Consider the following 16,449-nt stretch of genomic DNA (forward strand, 5'->3'; position numbering starts at 1 on the left):
AGAAAAGTCTTTGGAAAATAAAAGATCACAGACCAATTTTACCCCCTTCCATGTAGTATGTGAGCCATACTCTACACCAGCCTTTCTCAACCTTTGTACCCTGGAGGAACCCTGCAAATAACTTTTGGATCTCAAGGAACCCCTGCAAACAATTATTTGGTCTCGAGGAACCCCTGCATTTATTTTACAGGAGGCATGGTCTTTAAAAGTATGTGTGGCTGTTTATTTCACTACCCCCATTACACTGCCACTCATTATACCATCTCCTGATGCCCCAATTTAGTGCTTTTTGTTACAGTACTACCTATTATAGTGTGCTCTTGTAACAATCAGTGTAACACAGAGAGGGTCTGATTACCGGTGATCTGCATTATCACCGAGAATACAGATATATACCCGATTATTGATGATCTGCAGTATCACCGATAAATAGGGTATATCTTCTAACCTCTGGACACCTGAGAGATGAGAGTGTTTGGTGCAACAGTAATACTTTGAGGAAAGCACCTGTAAGATAAGTGCTAGACAGTAAGAGATACTGCTCTGGATCAGATTCCTTCCACAGGTCTGATGCTCCCCAAGGGGCGGAGCCAGGCTGAGAGCGTGGGAAGGACAGAACGTGAGTGACACCAATGAGCAGTGTCACTAACAGATCTGTGAACTATCTCTTAACAGGAAAGATAGTTCTCGAGGTCGGACAGGCCAGGTCGTAAACACACGGACAGATCAAGTACAGAGACAGGAGACAGATGCAGAATCCTGGGACTAGCAGAGTTTGGTAACAAGGTATCAGAAAGACAAAGGTACAGAATCAGAGATCAGAAGAATGGTCAGGAAGGCAGAAGGTCATAACAGATAATCAACAATGCCTAGGCTTGAGTGTGAGCTCCTAGATTCTCACACTCCAGGAACTGGACTAGATAGTAATAATAATACAGATGGTACAGAATTCCTAGACTAAGGTGTGAGTTCCTTGTCCATCAACACCTTGGAAACTGGTCTAGATAATAATACAGATAATAACAGAATTCCTAGGCTAAGGTGTGAGCTCCGTGATCATCAACACCTACGAAACTGTCTAATAAACACAGATACTGACAAGGTCTGAGTGCTACCACGTAGTGATCGCAACGCCAGACACCAGATGAATGACCAGCACCCAGTATATATACACTAGCGCTCTCCAGCGCCTCCCCTAAGTGCTGGACCAATGAAAGTTGCTGAAATTGTCAGCTGACCGGCTTGGTCAGCGGACCCCCTTCTGACTGCCATAAAGGCCCTGCCTCTCTGCGTGCGCGCGCGTCCTCCTAAACCAGTGTGGACTATCAGTCCCAGCCACACCAGTCATGTGTTGTAATGTTTCTGCTGTGTTGGATGCGGAAACCGCCGCACCGCTGTCCGTGCGTGCAGCGTTTTCTCCGCATTCCGTATTACTGAGAGGAGCAGGCCTATGCGTGCAACTTGCCGCATTGGACTCAGAATCCGCCGCCCTGTTGTTTGAGCATGCGGCGGTTTCTCCGCGCTCCGACTGCACGCCAGCTGCCATGTTGAACGCGGAGTCAGCCGTCTCACTCTGAGTATTAGCGGCGGCTTTTCCGTGTTTCCTCACAGTACCCCCCCCCCTGAGGAATGGACTCCGGACAACTCCTACCAGGTTTCTCTGGATATCGAGTGTGGAATTCCCTTCTTAATTTGTCCGCATGCATGCGACACTCAGGTACCCATGTTCTCTCCTCCATACCATACCCCTTCCAGTGCACTAGATACTGTAGTGAGTTCTGCACTACTCGTGAATCTAAAATTTTCTCTACTTCATACTCAGGTTGGTCGTCTACCATGACAGGAGGAGGAGGAGTGGTACCCACATGGACTGCTGGCTTAAGCAGGGACACATGAAAAGATCTTACACCACGCATGCTAGCAGGAAGATCGATGGCATAAGTAACATTGTTGATCTTCCTGGTCACAGAAAAAGGGCCCACAAACCTGGGACCTAACTTGGGCGAGGGTTGTTTCAGGGTTAAATGACGTGTGGACACCCAGACCAGGTCTCCTGGTCGGAACTTCCACTCTAAGGATCGTTTCTTGTCAGCTTGACCTTTCTGACTTTGAAAAGCCTTTTCCAAATTGCTTTTCACAATCCCCCAAATGGCTTTGAACGACTTTTGCCAAGCCTCCAGAGCTGGAAACGGAGTGGAGGCTACTGGCAATGGGGAAAACTTGGGCAACTTTCCAGTTACCATCTGAAACGGAGAGGACCCAGAGGAAGAGCTTTTCAAATTATTGTGCGCAAATTCTGCATATGGCAAGAACTTGACTCAATCAGTTTGCGCTTCTGCAACATAACACCTCAAAAACTGTTCCAATGACTGATTAACCCTCTCCGTCTGACCATTGGTCTGTGGGTGGTAGCCCGACGAAAATGACAGTTCCATGCCCATTTGATGGCAAAATGCCCTCCAAAATCTAGAGACAAATTGGACTCCCCGATCTGACACTATGTTTTCTGGAATGCCATGAAGTCGGAAAACGTGGATGATGAAAAGATCAGCCAACTCCTGGGCCGAGGGGAGTCCTTTCAAGGGCACAAAATGGGCCATTTTACTGAAACGGTCGACTACCACCCAAATGACCGACATGCCTTCAGACCTTGGAAGCTCACCTACAAAATCCATGGACAGATGGGTCCATGGTTCACTCGGGGTGGGCAAAGGCTGCAACGTTCCCACAGGTGCCAGACGGGAGGGTTTGCTTTTTGCACACACTGCACACTCTCTGACATACTCCTTGCAGTCTGTTGCCAAAGAAGGCCACCAAGCACATCTAGCAACCAAGTCTTGCGTTCTGGAGGCCCCTGGGTGCCCAGCATTCTTGTGTGAGTGAAACGTCTGCAAAACCTGGAGACGAAAGGGCAGTGGCACAAACATAACCCCTTCAGGCTTTCCCTCAGGGACATCCTGCTGGAAGGGACCTAAAGTCTCCATCCAGTCTTTCCAAGTTTCTGTGGCTCCCAGTACTACCTTCTATGGAACAATTGTTTCAGGTTCTGAGGGCTGTGCTGTCTCCGGCTCAAAACATCTGGACAAGGCATCCGCCTTAATGTTTTTACTACCCGGAGTGTACGTAATTACAAATCTAAATCTCAAGAAAAACAGTGACCACGAGCCTGACGTGGACTCAATCTCTTAGCCCCCTCAATGTATTCCAAATTTTTGTGATCAGTGTAGACTGTAATCGTATGTTCTGCTCCTTCTAACTAATGATGCCATTCTTCAAAGGCCAACTTAATGGCTAGGAGCTCCCTGTTGCCTATATCGTAGTTTTTCTCTGCTGGAGAAAACCTCCGAGAGAAATAGGCACACGGGTGCAATCTTCCCTGCAGCCCAGAGCGTTGAGACAGCACAGCCCCTACTCCAACCTCTGAGGCGTCAACCTCTACAATGAATGGATAAGAGGTGTCCACGTGTCTCAATATGGGTGCAGAGCAAAACAGTTATTTCAAAGTGGAGAAAGCGGCCAGAGCTTCGGGGGACCAATGGTTGGTATCTGCCCCTTTTTTAGTGAGACTATTGAGGGGTGCTATGATTGTGGAGTACCCCTTTATGAACCTTCTATAGTAATTCGCAAACCCTAGAAATCTCTGAAGAGATTTGAGTCCTACTGGTTGGGGCCATTCCAGGACAGCAGAGACTTTGGCGGGATCCATAGAAAGGCCCGAGGTGGAAATTATGTATCCCAGAAAAGCGACAGATGTCACCTCAAAAATGCATTTCTCCAATTTAGCATAAAGCCTGTTTTGTCTGAGCTTATGTAGCACGAATTTGACATGAGCCCTGTGCTCAGAGAGGTTGTCTGAGAAGATCAATATATCGTCCAGGTATATTAGGACAAATTTACCCAACACCTCCCTGAAAACTTCATTAATGAGTTCCTGGAAGACGGCCGGGGCGTTACACAACCCGAAGAGCATCACCAGATACTCGTAATGCCCGTCGGGTGTGTTAAAGGCCGTCTTCCATTCATCGCCCTCTCTGATCCGCACCAGATTGTATGCACCTCGCAAATCCAATTTTGAAAAAATCTTAGCATTGGTGACTTGAGTGAATAAATCGTCTATCAAAGGTAACGGATAACGATTTTTAACTGTGATTTTATTCAGTCCCTGGTAATCAATGCATGGCCGAAGGCCACCATCTTTTTTTTTTTACAAAAAAAACCCCTGCTCCGGCAGGCGACCGGGAAGGACGAATGAAACCCTTAGCTAAGTTTTCACAGATATACTCTTGCATGGCCACCTTTTCTGGCCCAGACAAATTGTAGAGATGACCTCTAGGGGGCATACAACCTGATCGGAGATCAATCGGGCAATCGAAAGGGAGATGTGGAGGTAGTTTATCGGCAGCTTTGGGACAAAACACGTCCGAAAACTCCGCATATTGTTCTGGAACACCCTCCACATGAATCTTGGTCTGGCCTAAGGTCACCTTCACTAAACAATGACGAAAACAGTGGGCTGACCAGCTCGTTAGCTGACCGGTAGCCCAATTTATCTGAGGGGAGTGAAGGTGTAACCACAGCATGCCAAGGATGATTGTGGAGGTTGTCATGCGCAATACAAAAAACTGCAATTTCTCTCTATGCAGCACCCCTATAGTGACTTCCACCTCCGGTGTCTGAGACAGCGGATGGTTACGCTGTAAGGGGGAATCGTCCACTGCCGTAACCTGCAGAGGTGGTTTGACCGGGTTGAGTGGAACACCCAATTTCTTGGCAAATTCATAATCCATAAAATTAGCCGCTGAGCCTGAATCAATAAAGGCCTCAGAGACTTCAGATTTATCCCCCCATTCGATCATACAAGGAAGGAGTAACCGCTTATCCTCTAGGGGTAAGAGCTGTACGCCTAGGGTATTACCCCCAACTACTCCTAGGCAGTGGGGTTTCCCGACTTTTTAGGGCAATTTCGTACTCTATGACCCCCCTCTGCACAATAAAGACACAACTGTTCAGAAATCCTGCGTCTCCGCTCCACCTGAGACAGTTTTGACCGACCAATCTGCATTGGCTCAGGGGAAGGTGAGACGGGAGGAGACGGAGTCACCGGGGGTGCAGCGTAGGACACCATTTCGTTGTTTCTACCCCGAGTCTGCCGTTGATAACGTAATCTGCGATCAATCCTGATTGCCGATGAAATGGCCTCATCGACGGTTTTGGGCTCGGGCTGACTTAACATAAAATCAGAGACTTCATCTGACAACCCTGATAAGAAACAGTCTAAGAGAGCATAGGTGTCTCACCTGGCTGAAACTGACCACCTCCTAAATTCGGCAGCATACTCTTCGACCGGACTCTTGCCTTGACGCAACAACTTGAGCTTCCGCTCAGAAGTCGAGGCAATGTCTGGATCGTCGTAAATTACTGCCAAAGCCTTAAAAAATTCGTCTACAGAGGTTAGAGCTAAATCCCCAGCGGGTAAACTGTATGCCCAGGTCTGGGAATCGCCTGATAACAAAGTCTTAATAAACGTGACCCTTTGGGCCATGGTTCCTGAAGATCTAGATCTCAACTCAAAGTATGACAACACTCTACTCCTAAAATTTCGAAAGTCAGATCTGTGACCGGAAAACTTTTCAGGTACAGGCATACGTATGTCTGTGCTAGGAGGGGATCGCACCTCGTCCACTGCCGTTTGCAGGGTTCGTAAAGAACCAGACAAAGCGTCAATCATAGCTTTGTGGTTACCCAGCACTTGGTTGATAGAGTCCACCGAAGTGGTAAGTGCGCCCAGACGGTCAGTGTGTGCGTCCATTTGCATTCTTGGTCTGGTGTTCTGTAACGATCGGTGTAACACAGAGAGGGTCTGATTACCGGTGATCTGCAGTATCACCGAGAATACAGATATATACCCGATTATTGATGATCTGCAGTATCACCGATAATCAGATGTATCTTCTAACCTCTGGACACCTGAGAGATGAGAGTGTTTGGTGCAACAGTAATACTTTGAGGAAAGCACCTGTAATATAGGTGCTAGACAGTAAGAGATACTGCTCTGGATCAGATTCCTTCCACAGGTCTGATGCTCCCCAAGGGGCGGAGCCAGGCTGAGAGCGTGGGAAGGACAGAACGTGAGTGACACCAATGAGCAGTGTCACTAACAGATCTGTGAACTATCTCTTAACAGGAAAGATAGTTCTCGAGGTCGGACAGGCCAGGTCGTAAACACACGGACAGATACAGTGCAGAGACAGGAGACAGATGCAGAATCCTGGGACTAGCAGAGTTTGGCAACAAGGTATCAGAAAGACAAAGTGTAAGGAAACGCGGAAAGGCCGCCGTCTCTCGAGGTGAGGCGGCTGCTTCCGCGTCCAGCATGGCGTCACAACGCTGAAAAACCGCCGCATGCCGCATAGGCAGTGCGGCGGAATCCGCATCAGAGGCGGCCCCCGCATTAGATACATTGCATGACAGTACTGGTGTGGCTGGGACTGATAGTCCACCAAGATTCAGACTTACACGCGCGCGAGCACAGAGGCAAAGTTTAAATAGCAGTTAGAAGGGTGTCGGCTGACCAGCTGGGTCAGCTGACAAATTCCACTGCTCTCATTGGACCAGCAATTAGGGAGGTCCTGGAAAGGTCCTAGAGTATATATACTGCTGGTTGTTCACTTGCTCTTTGTCTGGCGTGCGATCACATATGTGGGAGCACTCCGATCCGTAGTCAGATCCGCAAGTGTGCCGGGACCAGCTGGAGCTGTAATCCTACACTTAGCTAGATTCTGTTGATAGCTAAAGTACTAGTTTGATTGTGATTATCTGTTATGACTTTTGCCTGCCTTGACTACCCTTCTGAACTCTGATCTTGTACCTCGATATTTCTGATACTCTGTTGCCGAACCCCGGCTCGCTCCTTGACTCTGCTTCTGCCTCCTGATTTTGTACCCCGATATATCTGATACCCCGTTGCTGAACCCTGCCTGTACTTTGACTCCGCCTTTGCCTCCTGATCTTGTACTTTATCTGTCCGTGTGTGTACGACCTGGCTTGTCCGACCTCGAGAACCGACCTTACTGTTAGGGGCGGTTCCTCGCTCTGTTAGTAATCCTTCCTCCTGAAGGTTACTTCCAGTCTGTCCTTCCTACTGTCAGTCTGACTCCTCCCGTCTTGGAGAGCTCAGGTCTGCGGAAGGAATCTGTGCAGTACCCTTGCTGCACTGAGGCCTAGTCCTCTAAGTGTTACTGTTACACCAAACACTACACTCTACTCAGGTGAACAGAGGTTAGCTAGTATATCGGATTATCAGTGATACTGCAGATCACGTATAATCTGGTATACATCTGTATTCCCAGTGATTCTGCAGATCACTGGTAATCAAATCCTCTCTGTGCTTCACCGATCGTTACAGAACGCCAGACCAAATACAAAATGGACGCAAACACTGATTGTCTGGGTGTACTTGCCGCTACGGTGGACAACATCAATCAAGTACTGGGCACCCACATAACTCTTATTGATGCCCTATCAGGGTCTGTACAAACCCTCCAGACATCAGTGGATCATGTGCGATCCTCTCCTAGCTCTGACATACGTATGCCTGTCCCTGAAAGCTTTTCCGGCCACAGATCTGACTTCCGGAATTTTAGGAGTAGAGTATTGTCCTATTTTGAGTTGAGACCCCAATCTTCGGGTACTGAGACCCAGAGGGTCACGTTTATTAAAACTTTGTTGTCCGGCGACTCCCAGTCATGGGCATATAGCCTGCCCACCGGAGACAAAGCGCTTACCTCTGTAGAGGAATTCTTTAAGGCTATGGCAGTAATTTACGACGATCCAGACCTTGCCTCGACTTCTGAGCGGAAGCTCAAGCTATTGCGTCAAGGCGAAGGTCCGGTCGAAGATTACGCGGCCGAGTTTAGGAGGTGGTCAGTTACGGCCAGGTGGGACACTCATGCCCTGTTAGATTGTTTCTTGTCAGGGCTGTCCGATGAGGTCTCTGACATGATGTTAAGTCAGCCCGAACCCAGAACAGTCGATGAGGTCATCTCAGCGGCCATCCGGATCGACCGCAGGCTGGGCTACCAAAGGCAGACCAGGGGTAGTTCCCATGTCAGAAGGGTGTCTTACACCACAGCCCCAGTGATTCCACCTCCTACTGTTTCGTCTTCTCCGGTCTTGCTTCCATCCGAGCCGATACAGATTGGTCGGTCAAAATTGACCCAGGTGGAGCGAAGACGGAGAATGACCGAACAGCTGTGTCTGTATTGCGCTGAAGGGGGGCATATAGTACGAAACTGCCCTAATAAGCCGGGAAAACGCTACCGCCTGGGAGTGGTAGGGGGTAACACCCTGGGCGTCCGACTTTTACCCTTACAAGAAAAACGGTTGCTTCTTCCCTGCACCATTAAGTGGGAAGATAAAACCGAGGTCACGGAAGCCTTTATCGATTCAGGCTCCGCGGCAAATTTTATGGATTTTGAGTTTGCTAAGAAATTGGGTATTCCACTCACACCTGTACAACCACCCATCCAGGTTACGGCAGTGGATGACTCTCCTCTGCAAGGGAGTCACCCACTGTCTCAGACACCAGAGGTGGGAGTCACCATAGGGGTTCTGCACTGGGAAAAATTACAATTCTTTGTGTTGCATATGTCTACTTCCACCATTATACTCGGCATGCCGTGGTTGCACCTTCATTCTCCACACATCGATTGGGCCACCGGCCAACTAGTTTCTTGGTCAGCACACTGCTTTCAGCAATGTTTAGGGAAGGTGACACTGGGCCAAACCAGGGTTCATGTACAAGGGGTACCTGAGCAATATTTAGAATATTCTGATGTGTTCTGTCCCAAGGCAGCAGACAAATTACCCCCACATCGCTCTTTTGATTGCCCCATTGATATCCATTCTGGTTGTATGCCTCCTCGGGGTCATCTGTACAATTTATCTGGGCCAGAAAAGTTGGCCATGCAAGAATATATCCGTGAGAATTTGGCCAAGGGTTTCATTCGTCCGTCCCGATCGCCTGCTGGAGCAGGTTTCTTTTTCGTTAAAAAGAAAGACGGGGGCCTGCGGCCCTGTATCGATTACCGGGGACTGAATAAAATCACGGTAAAGAACCGATATCCGTTACCCCTCATAGACGATTTATTTACGCAGGTCACAGACGCCAAGATCTTCTCAAAACTGGATTTACGGGGCGCGTACAACCTGGTACGCATAAGAAAGGGTGATGAGTGGAAAACGGCCTTTAACACGCCAGACGGGCATTACGAGTACCTAGTGATGCCCTTTGGGTTATGTAATGCCCCGGCCGTTTTCCAGGAACTCATCAACGAGGTCTTCAGAGAGGTGTTGGGGAGATTCGTGCTGGTCTATCTAGACGATATACTTGTTTTCTCCAACAACCTCTCTGAGCACAGAACGCATGTGAAATTTGTACTCTGCAAACTAAGACAAAACTCGTTATACGCTAAACTTGAGAAATGTATTTTCGAAGTAACATCTGTCGCCTTTCTGGGGTACATTATTTCCACCACGGGCCTGTGTATGGATCCCGCCAAAGTCTCTGCTGTGTTAGAGTGGCCCCAACCCGTGGGCTTAAAATCTTTACAGCGGTTCTTAGGCTTCGCGAACTATTACAGAAGGTTCATAAAGGGGTATTCCACGGTCATTTCACCCCTCACCAGTCTTACTAAAAAAGGGGCAGATACTAACCACTGGACTCCAGAAGCTGTACGAGCATTCTCCACTCTGAAAGACTTGTTTTGCTCAGCACCCATTCTGAGGCACGTTGACACTTCTTACCCCTTTATTGTTGAGGTGGACGCCTCAGAGGTCGGGGTAGGGGCTGTGCTGTCTCAGCGATCAGGGTTGCAGGGAAGATTACATCCCTGTGCCTATTTCTCTCGTAGGTTCTCTCCGGCAGAGAGAAACTATGATATAGGCAACAGAGAGCTCCTTGCTATTAAACTTGCCTTTGAGGAGTGGCGTCATTGGCTGGAAGGAGCAGAGCATATGATTACGGTATACACCGATCACAAAAACCTGGAATACATCGAGGGGGCTAAGAGGTTAAGTCCCCGTCAGGCTCGATGGTCGTTATTTTTTTCGAGGTTCAGGTTCCTGATTACATACACCCCGGGCAGCAAGAACGTTAAGGCAGATGCTCTGTCCAGATGCTTTGAGCCAGAGACAGCCCAGCCTCCTGCCCCAGAGTCCATTATCCCACAGAGGCTAGTGTTAGCGGCAGCTGAGACTTGGGAGGACTGGACAGAGACCCTGAGGCCTTTTCAGCAGGATGTCCCCGAAGGGAAACCTGAAGGGGTGATGTTTGTAGCCCTACCCTTTCGTCTCCGCACTTTGCAGATGTTTCATTCTCACAAGAATGCGGGACACCCTGGGGCATCTAGAACTCAGGATCTAGTATCCAGGTGTGCTTGGTGGCCTTCTTTAGCAGCAGACTGCAAGGAGTTTGTTAGGGAGTGTGCAGTTTGCGCTAAGAGTAAACCCTCCCGGCTGGCACCTGTGGGTACCTTGCAGCCTTTACCCACCCCGAGTGAGCCATGGACTCATTTGTCCATGGATTTTGTGGGCGAACTTCCCAAGTCAGAAGGTATGTCGGTCATTTGGGTGGTAGTCGACCGCTTCAGTAAAATGGCCCATTTCGTGCCCTTGAAAGGACTCCCCTCGGCCCAGGAATTGGCCGACTTGTTTATTACACATGTCTTTCGGCTGCACGGCATTCCGGAGAACATAGTGTCGGATCGGGGAGTCCAGTTCGTTTCTAGATTCTGGAGGGCATTCTGCCAACAAATGGGCATGAAGCTGTCATTTTCATCGGGCTACCACCCACAGACCAATGGGCAAACGGAGAGAATCAACCAGTCATTGGAGCAATTTTTGAGGTGCTACGTTGCGGAGGCGCAGAGCGACTGGGTTAAATTTCTGCCCTTCGCGGAGTTCGCACAAAATAATTTGAAAAGCTCTTCCACCGGATTCTCTCCGTTCCAGGTTGTGTCTGGAAAATTGCCCAAGTTCTCACCATTTCCAGTGGCCTCCACCCCGTTTCCAGCTCTGGAGGCCTGGCAGAGGTCTTTTAAAGACATTTGGCGCACGGTGAGAGATAGTTTACAAAAGGCGTTTTTGAGTCAGAAGGGTCAAGCTGACAAAAAACGCTCAGTGGAGTGGAGGTTCCGACCAGGGGACTTGGTCTGGGTATCCACACGTCACTTGACCCTGAGACAACCTTCTGACAAACTTGGTCCCAGGTTCGTGGGTCCATTCCCGGTTGCTAGGAAGATCAACGAGGTCACATATACCGTTGATCTTCCCACCAGCATGCGGGGAGTGAGGTCCTTCCACGTATCACTTCTTAAACCCGCAGTCCAGGTGGGTCCCACTCCTCCTCCTCCTGTGTTAGTAGATGCCCAACCTGAATATGAAGTGGAAAAGATTTTAGATTCCCGCACGGTACAAAACTCGGTTCAGTACCTTGTACATTGTTAAGGGTACGGCATTGAGGAGAGACAATGGGTACCGGGTTCACGCATGCATGCAGACGAGTTAAGAAGGGAGTTTCATACCTTACATCCCGAGAAACCTGGTAGGAGTTGTCCGGAGTCCATTCCTCGGGGGGGGGGGGGGGGTACTGTAAGGAAACGCGGAAAGGCCGCCGTCTCTCGAGGTGAGGCGGCTGTTTCCGCGTCCAGCATGGCGTCACAACGCTGAAAAACCGCCGCATGCCGCATAGGCAGTGCGTCGGAATCCGCATCAGAGGCGGCCCCCGCATTAGATACATTGCATGACAGTACTGGTGTGGCTGGGACTGATAGTCCACCAAGATTCAGACTTACACGCGCGCGAGCACAGAGGCAAAGTTTAAATAGCAGTTAGAAGGGTGTCGGCTGACCAGCTGGGTCAGCTGACAAATTCCACTGCTCTCATTGGACCAGCAATTAGGGAGGTCCTGGAAAGGTCCTAGAGTATATATACTGCTGGTTGTTCACTTGCTCTTTGTCTGGCGTGCGATCACATATGTGGGAGCACTCCGATCCGTAGTCAGATCCGCAAGTGTGCCGGGACCAGCTGGAGCTGTAATCCTACACTTAGCTAGATTCTGTTGATAGCTAAAGTACTAGTTTGATTGTGATTATCTGTTATGACTTTTGCCTGCCTTGACTACCCTTCTGAACTCTGATCTTGTACCTCGATATTTCTGATACTCTGTTGCCGAACCCCGGCTCGCTCCTTGACTCTGCTTCTGCCTCCTGATTTTGTACCCCGATATATCTGATACCCCGTTGCTGAACCCTGCCTGTACTTTGACTCCGCCTTTGCCTCCTGATCTTGTACTTTATCTGTCCATGTGTGTACGACCTGGCTTGTCCGACCTCGAGAACCGACCTTACTGTTAGGGGCGGTTCCTCGCTCTGTTAGTAATCCTTCCTCCTGAAGGTTACTTCCAGTCTGTCCTTCCTACTGTCAGTCTGACTCCTCCCGTCTTGGAGAGCTCAGGTCTGCGGAAGGAATCTGTGCAGTACCCCTTGCTGCACTGAGGCCTAGTCCTCTAAGTGTGACTGTTATACCAAACACTACACTCTACTCAGGTGAACAGAGGTTAGCTAGTATATCGGATTATCAGTGATACTGCAGATCACGTATAATCTGGTATACATCTGTATTCCCAGTGATTCTGCAGATCACTGGTAATCAGATCCTCTCTGTGCTTCACCGATCGTTACACAAAGGTACAGAATCAGAGATCAGGAGAATGGTCAGGAAGGCAGAAGGTCATAACAGATAATCAACAATGCCTAGGCTTGAGTGTGAGCTCCTAGATTCTCACACTCCAGGAACTGGACTAGATAATAACAATAATACAGATGGTACAGAATTCCTAGATTAAGGTGTGAGTTCCTTGGCCATCAACACCTTGGAAACTGGTCTAGATAATAATACAGATAATAACAGAATTCCTAGGCTAAGGTGTGAGCTCCGTGATCATCAACACCTACGAAACTGTCTAATAAACACAGATACTGACTACGTGCTACCACGTAGTGATCGCAACGCCAGACACCAGATGAATGACCAGCACCCAGTATATATACACTAGCGCTCTCCAGCGCCTCCCCTAAGTGCTGGACCAATGAAAGTTGCTGAAATTGTCAGCTGACCGGCTTGGTCAGCGGACCCCCTTCTGACTGCCATAAAGGCCCTGCCTCTCTGCGTGCGCGCGCGTCCTCCTCAACCAGTGTGGACTATCAGTCCCAGCCACACCAGTCATGTGTTGTAATGTTTCTGCTGTGTTGGATGCAGAAACCGCCGCACCGCTGTCCGTGCGTGCGGCGTTTTCTCCGCATTCCTGAGAGGAGCAGGCCTATGCGTGCAATTTGCCGCATTGGACGCGGAATCCGCCGCCGTTGTTTGAGCATGCGGCGGTTTCTCTGCGCTCCGACTGCGCGCCAGCTGCCATGTTGAACGCGGAGTCAGCCGCCTCACTCTGAGTATTAGCGGCGGCTTTTCCGCATTTCCTCACAGCTCTATTATACTTCCCCCACGATGGGGGAAAATGCCAAGGAACCCCTGCAGAGTCCTCAAGGAACCCTGGGGTTCCAAGGAACCCTGGTTGAGAAAGCTTGCTCTACACAGTCTATTCTATGGATCTGAACTTATCAGATAAAAAATCTTTGCAGGATGATCTACACAAAGATGCTGTACACATTCATCCGTTCCTGCAAAATGCATTCATAGTCTATGATATCTGCAGATCCTCATACACACCTTGTTTAACAGACATTCATCTGCAGATCAGATCCACCAGGATGGATCTTCAGATCGGCAGATAATTGTCTGATCTGCAGATGATTGTCCGTTAAACAAGGTGTGTATGATGATCTGCAGATATCAGACTATGAATGCATTTTGCAGGAACGGATCTTTTGCTGGAACTGATCTTCTGCAGATACTGATCTGTTGCATGTGTACAGCATCTTTGTGTGCAGCATCTTGCAAAGATTTCTATCTGATGGGGAGTTCAGCTCCATAGAATAGAGTGTGTGTGTGTGCGTGCGTGACAGTGTAAATGTGAGAGTGTGTCCGCCACTGAGTACCACTGTTGCTGCCGCTATTCCACACTGTCCCAGGTGGCCAGGCCGGGCATCCACTCCTCCACTCACTGCTTCCAGCGATGGCTCCCAGCATGCAACACAGGAAAAGGCTGGAATTTAACTGTGTCATGAACCGATGTGACGGAGGCGGGGTCTGAGCAATGCCAATGATGCAGGTGGAGTAGATACTGTGCTGGCTGTAGCTCAGCCTTAGGCCACATACACACATCAGACCATAGTCTTTTGAAAATGAAAGATCACAGACCAATCTTACCACCCTTCATGTAGTATGAGAGCCATACTCTACACAGTCTTTTCTATGGAGCTGAACTCCACATCAGAAAAAAATCTTTGCAAGATGCTGCACACACAGATGCTGTACAGACATAAAAGATCAGTATCTGCAAAAGATCTGTTCCTGCCAAGAATCCATTCCTGCAAATTGCAATGAGAGTCTATGAGATCTGCAGATCATCATACACACATGATTTAACTGACATTCATCTGCAGATCAGATCCACCAGGATGGATTTTCAGATCTGCGGATGATTGCTTGATCTGCAGATGAATGTCAGTTAAATCATGTGTGTATGATGATCTGCAGATCTCATAGACTATCATTGCAATTTGCAGGAATGGATTTTTGGCAGGAACAGATCTTTTGCAGATACTGATCTTTTGTGTCTGTACAGCATCTGTGTGTGCAGCATCTTGCAAAGATTTTTTTCTGATGTGGAGTTCAGCTCCATAGAAAAGACTGTGTAGAATATGGCTCTCATACTACATGAAGGGTGGTAAGATTGGTCTGTGATCTTTCATTTTCCAAAGACCATGGTCTGATGTGTGTATGAGCCTTCAAGGGACTCCGAGCAGTGCAGAAACTATGGAAAGATGCATATCATTTTAAAGCTCTCTTTCTCCTCTTTCCAATGATGTATAAACCGCCACCCTACGCCTTTTAGTTTTCGCTATTTTCGCGATTGAAATTGCCGCGGCCGCGATTTCGATCGCGAAAATAGAGAAAACTAAAAGGCGTAGGGCAACGATGTAGGTGTCGTCAGAAAGAGGAGAAAGAGAGCTTTAAAATGATATCCATCAAGCCATAGTTATATTGTATTACACAGGACGACACTTTCCCCAGTGTCAGCAGCTCCATTCTGCTGAATGCAGCTGCTGACTTTGACAAAAAGTCGCCCTGTGTAATACAATATAACTATGGCTTGATGGATATCATTTTAAAGCTCTCTTTCTCCTCTTTCTGACGACACCTAAATCATTGCCCTACACCTTTTAGTTTTCTCTATTTTCGCGATCGAAATCGCGGCCGCAGCAATTTCAATCGCGAAAATAGCGAAAACTAAAAGGCGTAGGGTGGCGGTTTATATATCATTGGAAAGAGGAGAAAGAGAGCTTTAAAATGATATGCATCTTTCCATAGTTTCTGCACTGCTCGGAGTCCCTTTCAGGCAGCAGCTGCATAATTTATTGACTTCCATCAGCAGTCCAGTCTCCAGCCAGAAAGGTATATATGATGACTTCCGGTTCCGGCGCCTACCAGGAAGGGATGCGATAGCGGAGCTCCGCTGAATCAGGCATCACGCAGCAGCAAAAACCATCGGGAGAACCTTGGTATTTACCTCCCCAGACCCCGCTGGCCATTCCTAAGCCACAGAGGAACCCAATGGACCGGTATCTCACTCGGTCCGCAGCGAAACACGGCGATCGCCAACCAGGCACACCACGAGGCAAGATGGCGGAGCAGCCCCCACCCGAAGATAACTACGCCACAGATGACTCATCCAGACAAGACTGGGATGAGGACACGGATCGGGAGGAGAGACGAAGTAAGAAATATACAGATAGCCAAAGGCCTCGATCTCTGGCTAAAGAGGTCGCCAAATACTTAATGCCAAATCTGCAACTTATAGTCAAAGAGGCCGTCACTAAATCTCTGTCCTCTCTAACAAAAAAGGTGCAGGAACATGCTTCCAGACTCACTGAAGCAGAGAAAAGGATTTCACAGTGCGAAGACGACATATTTGCAGCCCAAAAGAAGCAGCAAGAAGCTGAGAAACATCACTACATACAACACAACAGAATCGAAGATTTAGAAAACCGTTCCAGAAGGAACAATCTTCGAATCGTGGGCCTGCCGGAACAAATCAAACCAGAGGCACTGAAGGAATTCTGCGAACATACTCTCCCGTCCATGTTATCAGTAACAGGGCCCTGCAAGACGGAACGAGCACACAGGGTGGGGCAACCACGGCAAGGCAAGAAGGATACCAGGCCTAGAATGGTGATGGCGAAATTCCTGGACTACACAGACAAAATAAACTTA

The sequence above is a fragment of the Hyperolius riggenbachi genome, chromosome 1, assembly GCF_040937935.1.
Source record: "Hyperolius riggenbachi isolate aHypRig1 chromosome 1, aHypRig1.pri, whole genome shotgun sequence".
Classification (NCBI taxonomy): domain Eukaryota; kingdom Metazoa; phylum Chordata; class Amphibia; order Anura; family Hyperoliidae; genus Hyperolius; species Hyperolius riggenbachi.